The sequence below is a fragment of the Lathyrus oleraceus genome, chromosome 7 (assembly GCF_024323335.1).
Source record: "Lathyrus oleraceus cultivar Zhongwan6 chromosome 7, CAAS_Psat_ZW6_1.0, whole genome shotgun sequence".
NCBI lineage: Eukaryota > Viridiplantae > Streptophyta > Magnoliopsida > Fabales > Fabaceae > Lathyrus > Lathyrus oleraceus.
Genome location: NC_066585.1, coordinates 296371561 through 296388351, shown reverse-complemented (window position 1 = coordinate 296388351; position 16791 = coordinate 296371561).

Here is a 16791-nt window from a genome sequence, read left to right as displayed (position 1 = left end):
CATGGTGAATTTTGAGGTGGAAGTTTGAATATTCCACCTTACTTAACTTTTTATGTGAGCTCCAAATGAGAAACGTGTATTCATCAAAGTTTTATCTCTTTCAAATTCCTTCAAAATCGTCACCAATTTCATGTCATTTGGATTTATAATGATAGAGTTATGCATTTTTGAAGTTGAGGAAAATCACTTGTTCAATGGTATAGGGCAAAAATGACCTATAATGTATCCTCATATAACATGCTCATAAAAGTTGATTTAGCTCTCACTCAAAACATAAAAGTTGAAGCAGACATATTTAATTTAATTGTGCAACTTGTAAATATTTCATATCATAAATATTGAGAAAGTTATGGCCTTGGGAAGTTGACTTTCAAATTAGGGTTTAAACAAAATGACCTATAATGTTTCAACATAAAAAATGATTTTCCAAGCAAAACTAGCTATAGGTATCAACATGAAAGTTGTTTGGAATGTCATTTATAGTAACTTTGATCTTGGAATCATTTTCATATGGTGAAAATTGTAGGAGATAGGGTCTAGGGAGACCCAGTTTTGATCAGATGAATTCATCTGGCCAACCACCACCAACCAACTTGCTAACCTTCAATTCTCTTGACTTTCTAGGCTCATGGTAGACCATATATGCATAAGATGATGAATGTTTAAGTGTCCCTTGAGAAATTTGATCAATTGGTGAGATAGCTTGTTGGAGAAGTTACTTAAGATACCTAGTCAAACTAGGGTTTCCAAGGCAAATCACCTCCAAACTCTTGAAGAATACTTGATCAATATAACATGTAGAGATCATTGGGACTCATGCATGATGCTTAGAGACATTGTGGATTAATCCTTGTTTGTGCTCTTAGCCATGAGGGTCTTAAACCCTAGATGTAAACTTGATAGATCAATGGGGATCATGCCCTACCTACAAAAGAGTTAGGCAAATGCAAAGACATATTTTTGGTATTTTGGTTAGTAAAATGATAATATACAAGTATGATACAATCACATAGTGCTTGGTGATCTCTCCCCAAACAAACCTAATGAAAGAGGGGTAATCAGAATGCCAAGGTATGATCCCAATGCTAATGCATGTGATGAAATTGCATGAGGGATCTTAGGGTCAAAATAGGGTCTTACAGCTCACCCTGTTTAAGGATATTCTAATTGAGGAGGTGAAGGTTAAAATCTTCATATTGACTTAGTAGAATGAGCTTAAATAACAACATATAGAAACATATTTTGGTCCCTAAGAGACCTTATGATGCACATGATATGAATGTAAAAGCGAATTCTCTGTGGGGGAAATGTTGCCACAAAGGAAAAGAAATCAGAGAGACCGAATATCTGCAAGAGCTTAATGCATTCCATAAGGGAAAACTCACTTGGGAGACAGAGACTCTGGGGGATAAAAGAGATTGTGCGTAGGCCAGGCTACGACTTTTAAAAACTACTGGGGGACTCAAAGGAATTCCATAAAAAATGGAAAGACTTAGCCAGGGAAACAAAACATCTGCAGGGGAAACAAGTAGATCAAGGTAAAGTTGAAGTACTTGAATCATTACAGGAAAAAAGATTCCACTAAGGAAATGTGCACTCAACTCAACTGGGGAAGAAATAAACTTCCACACAGGAGGAGCAGAAATCTATTATCCACTACCTGTTACTGGGTAAGGAGATAATAAAGATCTGACAGAGAGGACATCCTTCATCGGTTATGATGAACATATCAAGGATGACTCGCTGAGAACCACCAATAGGGAGTATTCATTACCAGTTACTGGGTAAGAATAGCCTTGTCGGGGAAAACTGCAGAAAATAGGATTTACAACTATCAATTACTGGGTAGAAGACCAAAGATGAGAATACCTGACACCGGTTAGGGTGAACATATCAAGGATAAACTCAGAAGGGAAGAAAATCCGTCATCGGTTAAGATGAACATATCAAGGATAGACTTTCCTGGGATGTCAAGGAGGATATCCGTCATCAGTTAAGATGAACATATCAAGGATAAACCAACTGAGCAAAAAGTAGGAATTACATCTATCGAATGCTGGATAGAATACCATCAAAGAGAAAATCCATCATCGATTAGGATGAACATATCAAGGATAGACTCTTGTTGAGGAGCAAAATAGGAATTACATCTATCAGTTACTGGATAGAATACCACAAAGAGAAAACCCGTCACCGGTTAGGATGAACATATCAAGGATTGACTCTGCAATGGGGAAAGAAAAAAAGGATTTACAACTACCGGTTACTGGGTAGAAGACTGCAAAGAGAAGGAAACCCGTCATCAGTTAGGATGAACATATCAAGGATTAGCTCTCTGGGGAACAAAATAGGGATTACAACTACCTTTTTACTGGGTAGAATACCAAAGATGAGAATATCCGTCATCGGTTAGGATGAACATATCAAGGATAAACTCAGATAGGGGAAGAAAATATCCATCATCGGTTAGGATGAACATATCAAGGATATTCTTCCGGGAAGAGAATGAATCCATTGGGGACTCTACCGATGGGGAAAATAGGGGTACCTTTACTGGGTATTGGGCAAGAAGTAACAAACTGCAAACTAAGAAGAATATTACCAGTTACAGGGTAATAAACTCTTAGGGGACCCAAAGTATCTATCTAGGTAAGAACTAGAAAGAAACGGTCAACCAAGACTCAACCCAATGAGGATATAACTCAAGGGGAGGGATTCCATCCAGATAATCCACTGGGGAGGAAACTAAAACAAAAATCTTCCACGAGGAAATAACATAGTGGGGAAAGGAGAAAGGTTAAAGTCTTTCTGCTTGAGGGGCCGACACTCTACAATTGAAGGAGGACAGACGCCCGATTTGTATGGGGATAAAGTACCGCCATAACAGAGAATAAGAATCTCAAACAATGAATCAACCAATATGATGATATAATCATGCGATGAGTGTATATGTATATGTATATATGATGATTATGCTGACAAAATGATCGCAAAGGATACAAAGGTGTCGAAAAAATTTGAATCATCGATACAACCCTCGGTCAATCCACAAAAGAGGGGAACAACTGTCGGGGAAAAGAGATCACTATCCCAAAGGCTCAACCCAAGTTGGGGAAGGAGGATATCTGTTAAGGAAAGGAGACGTTATCAAATCTGCGGGGAACACTGTAGCGGGAAATTCATGATCATCAAGCTATTGACAAGCTAGAGATCAATTAACAAGAGTCGTCACCGCGCTTTTATTGTTTGCAAGGGAAAAGAGAAAAAGTACGAACAAAACCCAAATAATAAGAAGTTTTCAAATAAAACCTAATAAAATTCAGAGATCACAGGTAAGGGGGTTGGTTACACAGAGGGAAGGTGTTAGCACCCAAAGTGTCCTAGGTACTCCTAGGGAGCCCTTTTTGTGTGCATATGTATTTTGTACAAAGTGATGTTTACAAACAAATAGAATGGGGGGATGAGAAAAGAATTCATTAATTATATTTTTTGTGTTTGACAAGCCCTTCGGACTTGTGCCTACGTACCAACATAAAATGAGGGATCAAAACCTCGTAGTTCGTGATACAAATTTCAAAATGGATCCATTGCTTTTAAGAAAAATTAAGTTTGAAAGGCACAAGGGCCTAAAAATTGTTTGAATGAGTTAGTTCTTTTTGGCTTTTTGAAAGTTTAAGTCGAGTATAGTTAAGTTTATTTAAAAGTTTGATTTAAGAAAATAAGTTTGAAAATGCAATGGCATAAGGCCAAAGTTTCTATCTTTTTTGTTTGTAAAAAATGGTCAAAGTTTAGAACAAAAATAGTTCGCACAAAGAAGATTTGAAAATAGAGGGAGAGATTTTGAAATTTAAGAAATGGGGAGAAGATGAAGAGACTACCCTATGCACAAAAATTAAAAGTTTAGAGTTGAAAAGATCTGACCAAATGGGTAGCAATCCAATAGACAAAAATGTCAATAGAAACCCAGAATTCCCTTGGACTTTTTATAATCAAGCAACACACAAATGCACAATTATATTCTCTTGCAGAGCAAGGCATCAAATAAAGATGGCCTCATCCAAGCTTATCCATTCCATGATCTTCTTCAAAACAACCCATGTAACAGATGAATTCCACAAGTCACAGGTTCAAAATAACAACTTCATAATGATCATGTTGCAGATGAATCTTAGAGAGATCTTCAAAGATGTATCAGATGAATTTCAAATTGCAAGTACTTGGTTCTTCAACAAGTTGGCATTGGCCAAGTCCTTTAGCTTAGGGAGGTTGCCTAGATTCTAAGTCCATTTGTCCAAGATCAAGCCAATAGTCCACTCAAAAGTTTTTTTAGTGTTTTTATGATTATTATGTACATTAATGGTCAAAGACCGCACAAACAAACAAAGTAACACAAATACAATATATCACACAATATGGTCCAAATGGACAAAGTGAAAATTACATTAACATAAACAATTAGAATGATATGAACAATGACAAATGAAATAAAGTGCTAAAAGTAAATTGCATTGAAGTAAAAGCTTGAAATTAAAAGTTAATAGTTAGTAAGTTAGAGGTTAGTTTTGTTTTGTTTTTGATTTTCAAGACATTCTTTGGAGAACACTCAACCCACTTATCACAAGTATGTATCCTTAAACCAAAACATCTTCCAAAGGAAGGAAAGAAGGCCAAGTTTCCACATAATACCATGAAAGAGGGGAGACTTATAATCTCACTAACTAGAATGCTTATGCCTTTTGTGTCACAAATTTAGCGCTATGTTAAGCAATCGTAATTGGACTTATGTAGAAGTCACAACTATTTGAGGTCGGGCAATAAAATTTAGGTGTTAATGCATGTTAGAGACATAGTATAATGGACTATGCTCATGAAACATACCACACACAAAAAAGAATATGCAAAAGGTGTGGCCTAATCTCATCCATACTCATGTCAATTTTTCAATCAACTAGCATTAGGACTTTGAGATGTCATAGGCCAAATGGAACGAATGAATTAAGAAGAGGAATGAGATGAAGTGGGAAGGGGATCAATGAGATCACAAATTGATCAAAGGAGGACTTTTATTAAATTAATATCATTCATTCATTTTGGGAGATGGAATGTACATTCCATCAATCCCCTAAATCCAATGATATTAACTTGACAAAGTCAAATCAACCTTGACCAAGGCCCAACCACAATAAGCAAACTCATACAAGTAAATACAAATGGTCAACAAAATTTAATTGGCATTTATTCAATTAAAAATAATAAAATAATGCATTTAAATCAAATATGTTTTGTCCAATTCCTAAAATCTCATCAAAACACCAAAGAAATGGCCATGAGATTTATCATAGGTCAAACAAGGTCAAAGGACCTTGGAGAAAAAATTTCAAAATTTTTGGACATTAAAAAGTGATTTTAGACAATTAAAAACAAATGCAAAATCAATTAATTCATGGAAAATATTAATAATGATCCAAAATATAATTTTAATTCAGAATATGAAAGAGAAAAATATTTGAATTTTTTTGGTGAAAGTCTCATATTTTTGGGATCAATATTGAATTTAATATGAATTATTGAAGAAAATACAATTAAAATAAAAAATCAGAAAATATAAATTACGTGGACCATCAGATCTCCCTCATTAATTGAGGTGGCAGATCTGGTGGTCCCTAGCGCGCATTCCACAATGGACCTTTGTCAGCGCGTGGCTGTAAGACCCCAATTTTGTCCCTAAGATCCCTCACAGCATCATATCATATCATTGCATAGCCTGAAGGATCATTGGACACCTTGCTTCCTTCCCTGTGGGTAGGATCTCTTTTGAGAGTGATTCTTGATCACCAAGCATTGCTTGCATTTGTGTATCATTGCTTTTCTTTTAATCACTAACCAAAAATGTACAAAAATATATCATCTAACATTTGTTTTGCAGCTTAAGCAATCAACAGGTCAAGGCAATTCAAGTGAATCCTTTGTGCAGGAGATGATGGTATTTTCTTGGTACAAGGGTCATGTGATCATTATATGGAGCTTATATGAGCTATAGGTTCATTTTGGAGCAAATTCCCCAAGTGGTTGAAGCTCAAGTTCATCAGAACATGTTCAGGTCATCTAAGGGCCAATGCAGTCAACTGAAAGTCAACTGAGGACTTTGAGTGTGAGAATTGAGTTTCTTCATCTCATTCATGTCCAAACAATGCTTATTCATCATACCAAACATCAATGTTGAAGAATTTGAAGTCAAGTCAAAAGTTTCCCAAAATGGAAAGTGACCTATAATTTCAAGTTTCCAAAAATGGAAAGTTTTTGGTCCAACTTCAACTCAACTTTCCAACATCAAATAAGCTTCAAATGAATTTTTGTCCAACATGGAAGTTTAAGATCTCTCTCTCTCATTTCCAAAAAGTCCAAGATCATGAGCATATGATGAATGGTTGAGGAGATATGATCAAATCATTGCCAAGTGTGCATGGAACTTCAAAAGGGCATAACTTTTGGTTCATAACTCCAAATTGAGTGGCTCTTCTTGCATTTTTCTTCTCATGACATGAAATTTCCAAATCATTCATCACATTGCTTGAAATTGCATCATGTGATCATTTGTTCTTTCATGCTTATTTTGGAGGGAATTTTGCAAATTCAAAATTGGTGCATTGTATGGACAATTTACCATTGCTAACATGTGCATGGGAAGATTTTAAATGAATTTAAGCTCTCATTTGGCACTGTTCACGTGGGATTACTCCATGCACCACCAATTTTCACATTTTGCCAAAACACCTTATTTTTGCTAATTCCAAATTAACCATTGCTAATTAACATTTTCAGTAGGATTAGGACTTCATATAAATACATAATCCTAACAGAATTTGAGAGATTCACCATTTTTAGATCTAGTTTTCATCTCACACCAAATTTTTCTCTCAATTGGAATTTCAATTTCTTCCACATAGCACCTTGATTTTATTGAAGAATCATGATCAGTGAGCTTGATTGAGTGTGGATCCAACTTTTGTTTGAAGAATTCGAGCCATAATCCAGCCCTTGAATCTCAAGAACACAAACATGGAAGTGGTGAATTGAGCTGGATCTAGGACGTGCCAAGCCTCAATTACTACACAAAGCTTCAAGTCATCATCTCAGGAGTTGAATTGGATCATTTGAAGCCTTGGATCGTGCGTTTTCAGGAACTGCTCTTCAAGAGGTCAAGTTTTCGAATCTCATAATTCTTAAATTCATTGACATGATAGCGTAGATCTTGTGTTGCTGATAAATCTGATGGAAATTTCATGTGAAATGGATGAGAAATGGATGAGTTATGCTTGATTAAAGTTTTGTGCATCAAAATGTTTTTGCTCGAATCTCTTAATCCATGGCTTGTTATGATTAATGGATGTTAGATTTGGTTTGTGCTTGAAATAACGGTTCGAATGATGTTAAGTTTGGCCAAATCTGGAAAAATTTCTGTTGATGCATTGCTGTTGCTCTGCCGTCTTCGCGAGGAAGACGGTTGTTTCCTCCTATCACCGCCGTCTGTGCGTCCATTTGGGTTTTTGTGTGCTGGATTCCACATGTGCGTCCATTTGGCTAAACGATTGGCCAATATTCTCTTGACCGAGCGCCACATGCGCTTTGACTGTGACATGGAAGCCTAGTCATAAATGAAACTACAGCGTTTCATGTGTACACGCATCGATTCCATGCTTTGGCATTTTGGTTTTTTATTCATTCAGCGCCTGATTTTTTGATTATGCACCTACTTCGATTCCTGATGGCCACATATTTTCAAATTAAATCCAACTTTAACCTTTCCCTCCATTTTATGTACATGATCATTTTAATTCAAATATTTCTTTGCCAACTTTGAAAATTCATAATAAATTGAAAAATGATTCAAATAATTCCAGGTTTTTTGCTATATGATCCTTGAATTGTCTTCTATTTTTTGATGCAAATTTCTGGAATTGTGCCTGGCTAGATTTTGAATTGTGTTAGACTATGTAAACATGTGTGCATATGTGATATTGCCTTGTTCTTTCCATTGTGAAATGCTTGATATTGATCCAAATGCCATGAAATTTTACATGATGATTCTTAACATGTTGATGGATGTTTGAGGCTTGATTGTGCATTTTTCTCATGTTCCATCCCTATATTATGTACATGTTTGTATGGTGTGACAATGTATGTCACACAATTGGATGTCCTACTTGATCATTTTCATTGATAGACCAATTGATCTTTTCTGTTTACAATTTTTGGTATGATGATTGTATTGGACATGTTGTATGCTCATAAAAATTTCCATAATTGTTTGAATAATTTCTGTTTTGATTTGGAATTTTCATTCTCAATGTCCAAATGTATGCTTTGAATTTGCCTTTGACTTCTCTTGCTTATTACATGCCCTTGCTTGATGATTTTGATTTGGTCCTTTTTCGGACATGTTCATGATTGATTAAAATTGATTCATGTTGAGTTTTAGATTTTGTTTTGAATTTTTTTCTTCACTTTTGACCCTAGGCTTTGCCTTAGGGGTTTGGACTCACATTTTGAGCTGTGCATTTCAGGTTTTCAAGCAATTAGCCACATTGGTTGATATGATCTCATCACTTGAGATACAAGTTATTTTGGTTGACTAACCTTGCTGTTTTGTAGGTCTTGTGGATGGTGAATCAATTTAGTTTGCTTGCACCTTATGCCTTGCACCATTGTTGTCTGATGATTGGTTGTCTGACTGTTGTTGATTGTTTAGTTTGTCTGAATGTAAATATTGACTGGTTTAGCTTTTCTTACAGGTACTTTAGCCGCTTTAACTCATTATTTGAGTCGCTTTGCTTTCCTTGTGGTTGGCATACCACTTAGGTAAATTCCTAATCTCCATGTAGTCTGGAAGACCTGTCATGTTATTTTGGCAGGCACCTGTCTGAAGCCCTCCTTAAGAGGCCATGTCTTTGTTTGTTTAATTTTGTGCTAAGCAGGTTAAGTCCTCTTAAGAGGAAATCGGCAGATAGAAGGGATGTGCAATCCATCCCCTGCTATTCAGTTGTGTCTTTCATCTTGCTCACACCATGTGTTGATGCATTTTGAATAAAAACCCAAAATCTTGTATATAGAGTCAGTCATTGTGGAATAGAGATCCTCATCCTGAACTCCCACACCTTCTATTGATTCAAGCTCACCCAGGCCCGGGTTAAGAGCTATGAGGCATAACCCTCATCTCCATTTCATCTGCTCACCCTAACTCTCAATGTTAGAGGTTAAGAGCCTGACTACCCATTCCAGTATTTGGCTTGTTTGTCAAGGTCGATATGACCCCTTGACTAAAGCCCAACCTTGCTTGAGCCCCTTGGTTGTGTATAGTGTGTGATAATTGACTGCTTGTTGCTTATTTGTCCATCTGTGCATAATTGTTTGTGTGTGCCTTTGTGCATTTGTTTTCATTAATTGTATATCATTTCATGATCATTGTTCATACTTTGTGACATCTTGTTTTGTCCATTGAGGAGTCAATTGTAAGTCCAGCTATTGGCATTTGTTTCCTGTGATTTGGTAGGAGTTGGAACTAAGACCATTGATTGGCATTCCATTTCCTTGGAGTTGAGTGTAAGACCATTTATTGGAAACTTGTTTCCTCTTGCTTATTGCAGTTGTTTCCTTTGCTTTGTGAGGCTAGTGTAAGTCCATTGATTGGCACCTGGTTTCCATGTTTTCTTTGTTTTGTGAGGCTAGTATAAGTCCATAGATTGGCATCTGGTATCCATCTTTGTTTTGTGAGTCTGGTATAAGTCCATTGATTGGCATCTGGTTTCCTTTTATTTTGGTTATCTCTGATACATGCTTTATCTTGTTTTGCCTTTGTGTTGCCTAATTCTAAAGGAACTTCCTTGGATCATTTCTATGATTTTGAGAAAGCAACTCCTATCTGTGGCTTTGCCCCTTAACCCTCACCCTTTTGTGCTTGATCCTTGAACCTTGTTTTCATCCTTAACCCAAAACCAGAAAACCTTTGTGCAAACATTCTCACTTGTTTTCAAAACTAGAAACCTAGGCCTTAAGCCTTTGATTTTCAAACTTCATTTTCTTTTAATACTCATTGTGAATAAACTTTAATGTCAACTTTGACCATCTTTTGTGAATACTCCTAAATGGTTAATTTCACTCACTCAATTGTTTTTGTGGCTCTTGTCCACTTCTTGATAAGTTTTCATGCATTAGCTATAGATCTGAATTATCATAGTGGTTGATGTAAATCTCACCACATCCTTAGTGATTGAATTGTAAGACTTCCATGCTTATTATAGGGTTAACCCCTCACTAGCATGTTGAAGCTGTTCTCACATGGTGGATTGTTGGTTCAGGTTGAGTTTTCTCCCGTTGATAATATAAGACCTTAAAGGCTTTTGTTTAAAATCAATCCACTCACTGTTTGGAAATCTTTTAGCCGAACTACGGCGTTTTGATCCTTATCTTTCATGAAAGGTACGTAGGCAATGGTTTTCATCCATCCAAACACAAAAATAATAAAAATTGTATATTCTTCTCTCATCCCTTCAATCAATGTTTGCACAAAAATATTTCATAAACAAATAAATTGATACAACAAGTTGTGAAAAGAGATTCCCTTAGAGTACTAAGGATGTTGTGGGTGCCTAACACCTTCCCACAACATAATTACCCCCTTACCCAGATCTCTGACCTTTTATTAGTTTTCTATGCGTGAAACTTCTTAGGCTTTTGTTCGCTTTCTAGCCATTCCTTTGGAAAAATAGAAGTGCGGTGGCGACTCTATCTTTGTATGCTTTGCTTTTGATTTAATCAATAAATCTAAAGTGATGAATACACCGCTACAGTGGCAAATGTGGTAATCAACATTAACGCTCAGAATTAGAACGTGAGAGAAGGATCATGTGGTTCAGATGCTAGCCAAGTCATCGCCGGAGCCAGAGCTCCGATCATCTTCTCCGGTGGACCTTACCGGACTGGTTCACCATGAACCATCACCATAATGAAAAACAAGGACATGATCTTGAAGAAAAAATGGCACTGAGCTCGAACCTGACCTCCATTCATTCCAACTCCAAGTATATTGAGAGATATGTGGAGTTGAAATTTGAGGTACATGAACTGAGTTGCTTCGATTTGACCTCAAAGCAACTCAATCTTCTTGCCTATATTGGTAGGACTTCAGACAACCAAAGAATCAATAGAATTGAGCAAGAATTTAAGAGAATCGAAGAGTTCAAAATTTCTGAAAATTACCTTCAATGGAGGCCTGGATTTGTCTTGATCTTGATCTTGCTTGTGCTTGGACTCACTCCACTTGCTTGCAGGAAGAGGATTGAATGGTTAAGAAGCAATGGATTCCTGGAGAATTGAATTCCAAAACATTGGAGATTCAAGCTCAAATTCAAGAGAATTTATCAGGCTTATCCTTTGAGAATTGAGGCTTTGCAATGGGGGATCAAAGCTGGCGCGATTGTGTGTTAATTTCTGAGCAATTGAAGCTCTATTTATAGCTGAATTGGTTGATAATTGCACACTCTCTTTCACTTTCCTATTTTGGCAAATGGTGATGTAATGGTGCATGGGCGCGTATAGGCCCATGAAATGATTGCCAAAGGTCCATAATTGAAGATCAGATGCTTTAAAGTAAGCTTGGATTGCAAGGCACATGTGCATTGATGCTTGAAGATTGATCCATGCCAAATGATATCAGTCTGTTTAAGCCATGCGCAGCCTATGCATTTCTCATCCAAAATGAATGAATTTGAGCTCTTTGGAAAGGTGAGATCAAGAGGAACAACTTTCATGTTCAACAATTTTTCATTTGTGTCGCAACCTGAAAAATACAGTGTGCGAAAAAACAATCGGCGAAAGAAAATGACAGAAGAGTCGCCACCGTGCGTTATTTATCCCAAAGGAGGGAAAGGAAACGCTCGAAGTAAACCTGAAAAGAGGAAAGGAAAAGACAAGGTCTCGCAACCAAATCTTGGGTTCGGGAGTCGGTTATGCGAAGGGAAGGTATTAGCACCCTTACGCATCCGTAGTACTCTACGGGATCCACTTTTGTAGTTCTTGTCTAAAGGGTGTGAGTTTATCTTGTGCTGTTTACTAAAAAAGGGGGTTAAATCAAAATGACTCGCGCGAATGTCGCATCCACTGCATACGTATCTCATCTGAATATGAGAATCAGAGTCTTCATAGCTCGGCTGACCTATGGGTTGGGGGGATGTGTGCTCGCTAAGACATCGCGTCTTATGCCTACGTATCTCATCTGGAATGAGAATCAGAGCAAGCCGTAGTTCGGCTAACTACGGGGTTATGGATTGGGTTTTGGACGAACGACGTCACTATGCAATCTACCGGATGCTCGACCTTTGGAGACTTACTCGCCTGTAGTAGAAAGAGTTAACGTGTTCTTAGGAGAAGAAAAATCAATGAGTTGGTAGGGTTAGGGATGCTCAGGCAAAAGGGAAATCCTAGACGAAGGAACCTGCATAAAGTAAACACACAAAACATTGCCTCCTATCGAGGTCTTCCAGCTAAGAAAGCGGTAAAAATACGGGAAAATGTAAAAGTACCACACGGATAAAGATCCGAAGTAACAATAATTAACGGAACAAGGAAACCCTGAGATCCTTCCAAGCTAACACCATCAAAGAAAGTGAGTCAGTACAGGTAATCGGAATGAAACCTCCAGGTGGTATCCCACAAATAAAGTGGAACACCAGGCAAACCATCTCTGCAAGAGTCATATGAGCCCCCACAAAACAAAACTCAACAAACAGGTTAGAGAAACAAAATAGGGTAACCAAGAGTTGCCCCCAAATCAAAATGTAACCACATGAATCATGCCATTAAAATTCACAAAAAGCTCACAAAAAGCAACCAAGGGTAGGAGGCCTAAACCTCTTGTCAAACACATGCATCAAAAGGGTATCAAATTCAGCCATAATACCTCATACATTTAGAGCATTCAAATTAAAGGCATAAAGATGATGGATATAGGGCAAACCTGATTGGAGAGATCGGTTGAAATCAAATGGCACGGCTGGATTTGCAAACCAATGTTAGGGTTTGCTTGAGCTGAAAGTGTGTGAGTCAGAATGAACCTTTCAGAGTTGCCTGGAGGTTGCTCTGAACTCTGTTAGCTCTTCTCTCACTATCTTTTTCCCCAGGGTTCTTCTCTCACTATCTTTTTCCCAGATAGGGTAATAGGAATAGAATGAAATTTTGTTTCACTGAAACTCTGAATTTATAACCTGATTTTTGTGGACCTGTGGACTCAAATGAGAGAGGTCCAAGTCCAAGATTTTTTTCTTTTATTTATTTATTTATTTTTTTCGTTTTTTTTTCGTTATTTTTTTTTTTTTTTTTCAAAACACGTGGGCTTCGCCTAGCGAGCATGCCAGCTCATGAACAAACCTTTGCTCCTTCAAGATTAACGTTTTGACTGATGAATAGACCCCTGTTGGAAGTAACTCAAGTCTTTCCCTTGTGTTGACTGATCATCTAAATAGAGCCCACGAAGTGTCCTGGATGATGTTCAAGCTTCTTGGATCCGATTCCGATTGCCATGATGAAATGCAAATGCTAAATGACCTAAAAATGAATGCATGCATGAGGTGTAAAGCATATGTTTCCAGGAAAAATGAAGGGTAAATTTTGGGGTATTACAGCTGCCCCTATTCAATCAACTGAAGACCTGGAAAGAAGATAGCATTTGCATTTCGTGTTTTCGAGGTATCAAGGGATTGAATACAATAAAAGCCCGAAAATTTGCACTGAAGTGAAGTGAAGTAACAATGCCTGTCAGAATCGGCAAAGAGGTGGTCTTGAAAGAAGAATCCGTCTGGTACGGTGAGAGTCAATCTGAATACCGAAAAAGAATGTTAACCTGGATACCAAAATAAATGGTAACACAGAAATAACCATGGCCTGAATGCCGCTCATCAGTCTGAATACCGAAAAAGAATGTTAACCTGGATACCAAAATAAATGGTAACACAGAAATAACCATGGCCTGAATGCCGCTCATCAGTCTGAATACTGGAAATGACTTCGATCTGAACATCGGGAGATATGAGATTATTAATATCGGTCTGAACACCGAGAGGCTGGCCTGAATGCCACAAGTTGCGTTGACCTGAACGTCGGAAACTTCTTCGATCTGAACATCGGAAAATTGGCCTGAACGCCACAAGTTGCATCGACCTGAATGTCGGAAACTTCTTCGATCTGAACATCGGAAAACTGGCCTGAACGCCATAAGTTGCATCGACCTGAACGTCGGAAACTTCTTCGATCTGAACATCGGAAAACTGGCCTGAACGCGGTAAGTTGCATTGACCTGAACGTCGGAAACTTCTTCGATCTGAACATCGGAAAACTGGCCTGAACGCCACAAGTTGCATCGACCTGAACGTCAGAAACTTCTTCGATCTGAACATCGGAAAACTGGCCTGAACGCCACAAGTTGCATCGACCTGAACGTCGGAAACTTCTTCGATTTGAACATCGGAAAACTGGCCTGAACGCCACAAGTTGCATCGACCTGAACGTCGGAAACTTCTTCGATCTGAACATTGGAAAACTGGCCTGAACGCCACTTCGGTCTGAATACCGGAAACTTCATGCCTGTCAGCATCGGCAGAACTAGGGAACGATAATAGAGGCGGCGCATGGGCCAATGACACTTGCTGGGGATAACAAAGGTAAGTCATGAACAATCTTCAGTATGAGTACTAGAAACAACTTCTGGCTTATCACGTGGGATACCGAGAATGTTTTATGTTTACATGCGTATGTTTGAATTTTTCAATGGCGTAATGCTCCATGAAAATGGAAATGCTACGCGATTTGGGAGGATGCAATGCAATATGATTCTACATGCAGGGATGCGAAATGCTGGGTAGAATGCCAAACTGAGGCAAGGGGATCTGCTGGGAAAATGATCACCATCTTCTGGACCCTGGCAAGGCTGCTGGAGATGCACAGCGCAAAGAATTCTGTGGGGAAATGACCCGCCACACGATGTTCTAGCAATGAAGAAATACCGAGATTCTGACTGGGGAGAGAACGACACTGAAAACCTGCTGTTGGGGAAAGCGATAGTGGTTCTGGCAACCACGATCTGCGAGAGATGACTCAGCAGGGGAAGCAAACACCGATACGGTACCGAGGTTCTGCTTCAAGGAAAGAAACCATGGATCTGGCATTGGGATTATCGATCTGGCCTCGAACTCTGAGGAGCAGCCGCTTCTGCTGGGAAGACACAGTCTGGCACTGTCAACTCCGCTGGGGGTATATAGTCTGACACTGTCAACTCTACTGGGGAGTGTATAATCTGAAACCACCGCTTGGGGGGAGGTACAGTGGTGAGAACCTGCTGGGGATTGAAGAATCCAACGCTCTGATCAGCTCTGCAGGGATAAGATACCGAATTCGTCTGTTGGCGAAAAAACATTCACGATCATCTGCAGGGGATTTTAAGGAAATGCCCCGAGGGTACCTGTTCTGAATAGACGATCCAAAGCACTTAAAATTTACAGCAATTTTAAAGTTTATTAAGCATTTACCTGTAAAGCTCTTATGTGTCATGATGCAATGTTTATCAAAAAATTTGGACGTCATTTTTGCAAACAAAATAGAAAAATGAAAATGAAAACAGAGATATACTAAATAACATGATTTTATTGATTGAACGGCCTCTGAATAGGCATTTACATCAGGAAGCAATCCCTGGAAAGAGGTAATCGCACAACAGATAAAAACAGACATTAATCTAATGGCAATGTGAAATGGATTTCTATTGGGTTCCAATTCTGCTATGACTTGCTCGTCTTCAAGATCCTCCAGATGATCAGCTTTCTGAAAAGAGTGATTGGACTGTTTCCTATCCTTAAAAAGTTTCCAGTCATTGACACGAGATGAGATTCATAACTACTCAGAACGCAGTCATTCGCTTAATCCCTAACTTTTGCCTGGATAGCCCTTTTCGGGTTTTCAATCCACCGGGATACCCATTTTTGCCTAAGTTGCCTTTTCAGGTTTTCAACTTACCGGGTGTACGATCTTTTCATTTTTAATCCCTAATTTTTTCCCGAACCTTTTCATTTTCTTGGTTCGTCGGGATGCCCATTTTTTGCCTGGACTATTCTTTTTACTGTCCAGCGGGTCTATTTTATGCGAAGTATTTTTTAACTGCGTCTGAGTTCGCAGGGGAAGTGAAGTTTTCACCATCCATAGTTGCAAGCATTAAGGCCCCACCATCAAAAACCTTGGTGATAATATACGGTCCATCATAGTTAGGAGTCCACTTGCCCCTGTGATCTGTCTGAGGAGGAAGGATCCTTTTCAACACCAAATCTCCGACCTGGAAGCATCGAGGACGCACTTTCTGATCAAAGGCTCTCTTCATCCGACTTTGATACAACTGCCCATGACAAATGGCTGCCATTCGCTTCTCTTCGATGAGACTCAACTCATTGAACCTTGTCCGAATCCATTCAGCTTCGTCTAACTTGACATCCAACAGGACTCTTAGAGAAGGAATCTCCACTTCAACAGGTAGGACTGCTTCCATACCATACACAAGGGAGTAAGGGGTTGCCCCGGTCGATGTACATACTGAAGTACGGTACCCATGCAAGGCGAAGGGTAACATCTCATGCCAATCTCTGTACGTAACGACCATCTTCTGCACAATCTTCTTTATGTTCTTATTTGCCGCTTCAACAACACCGTTCATCTTAGGGTGGTAAGGGGAAGAATTGTGATGCTGAATGTTGAAGT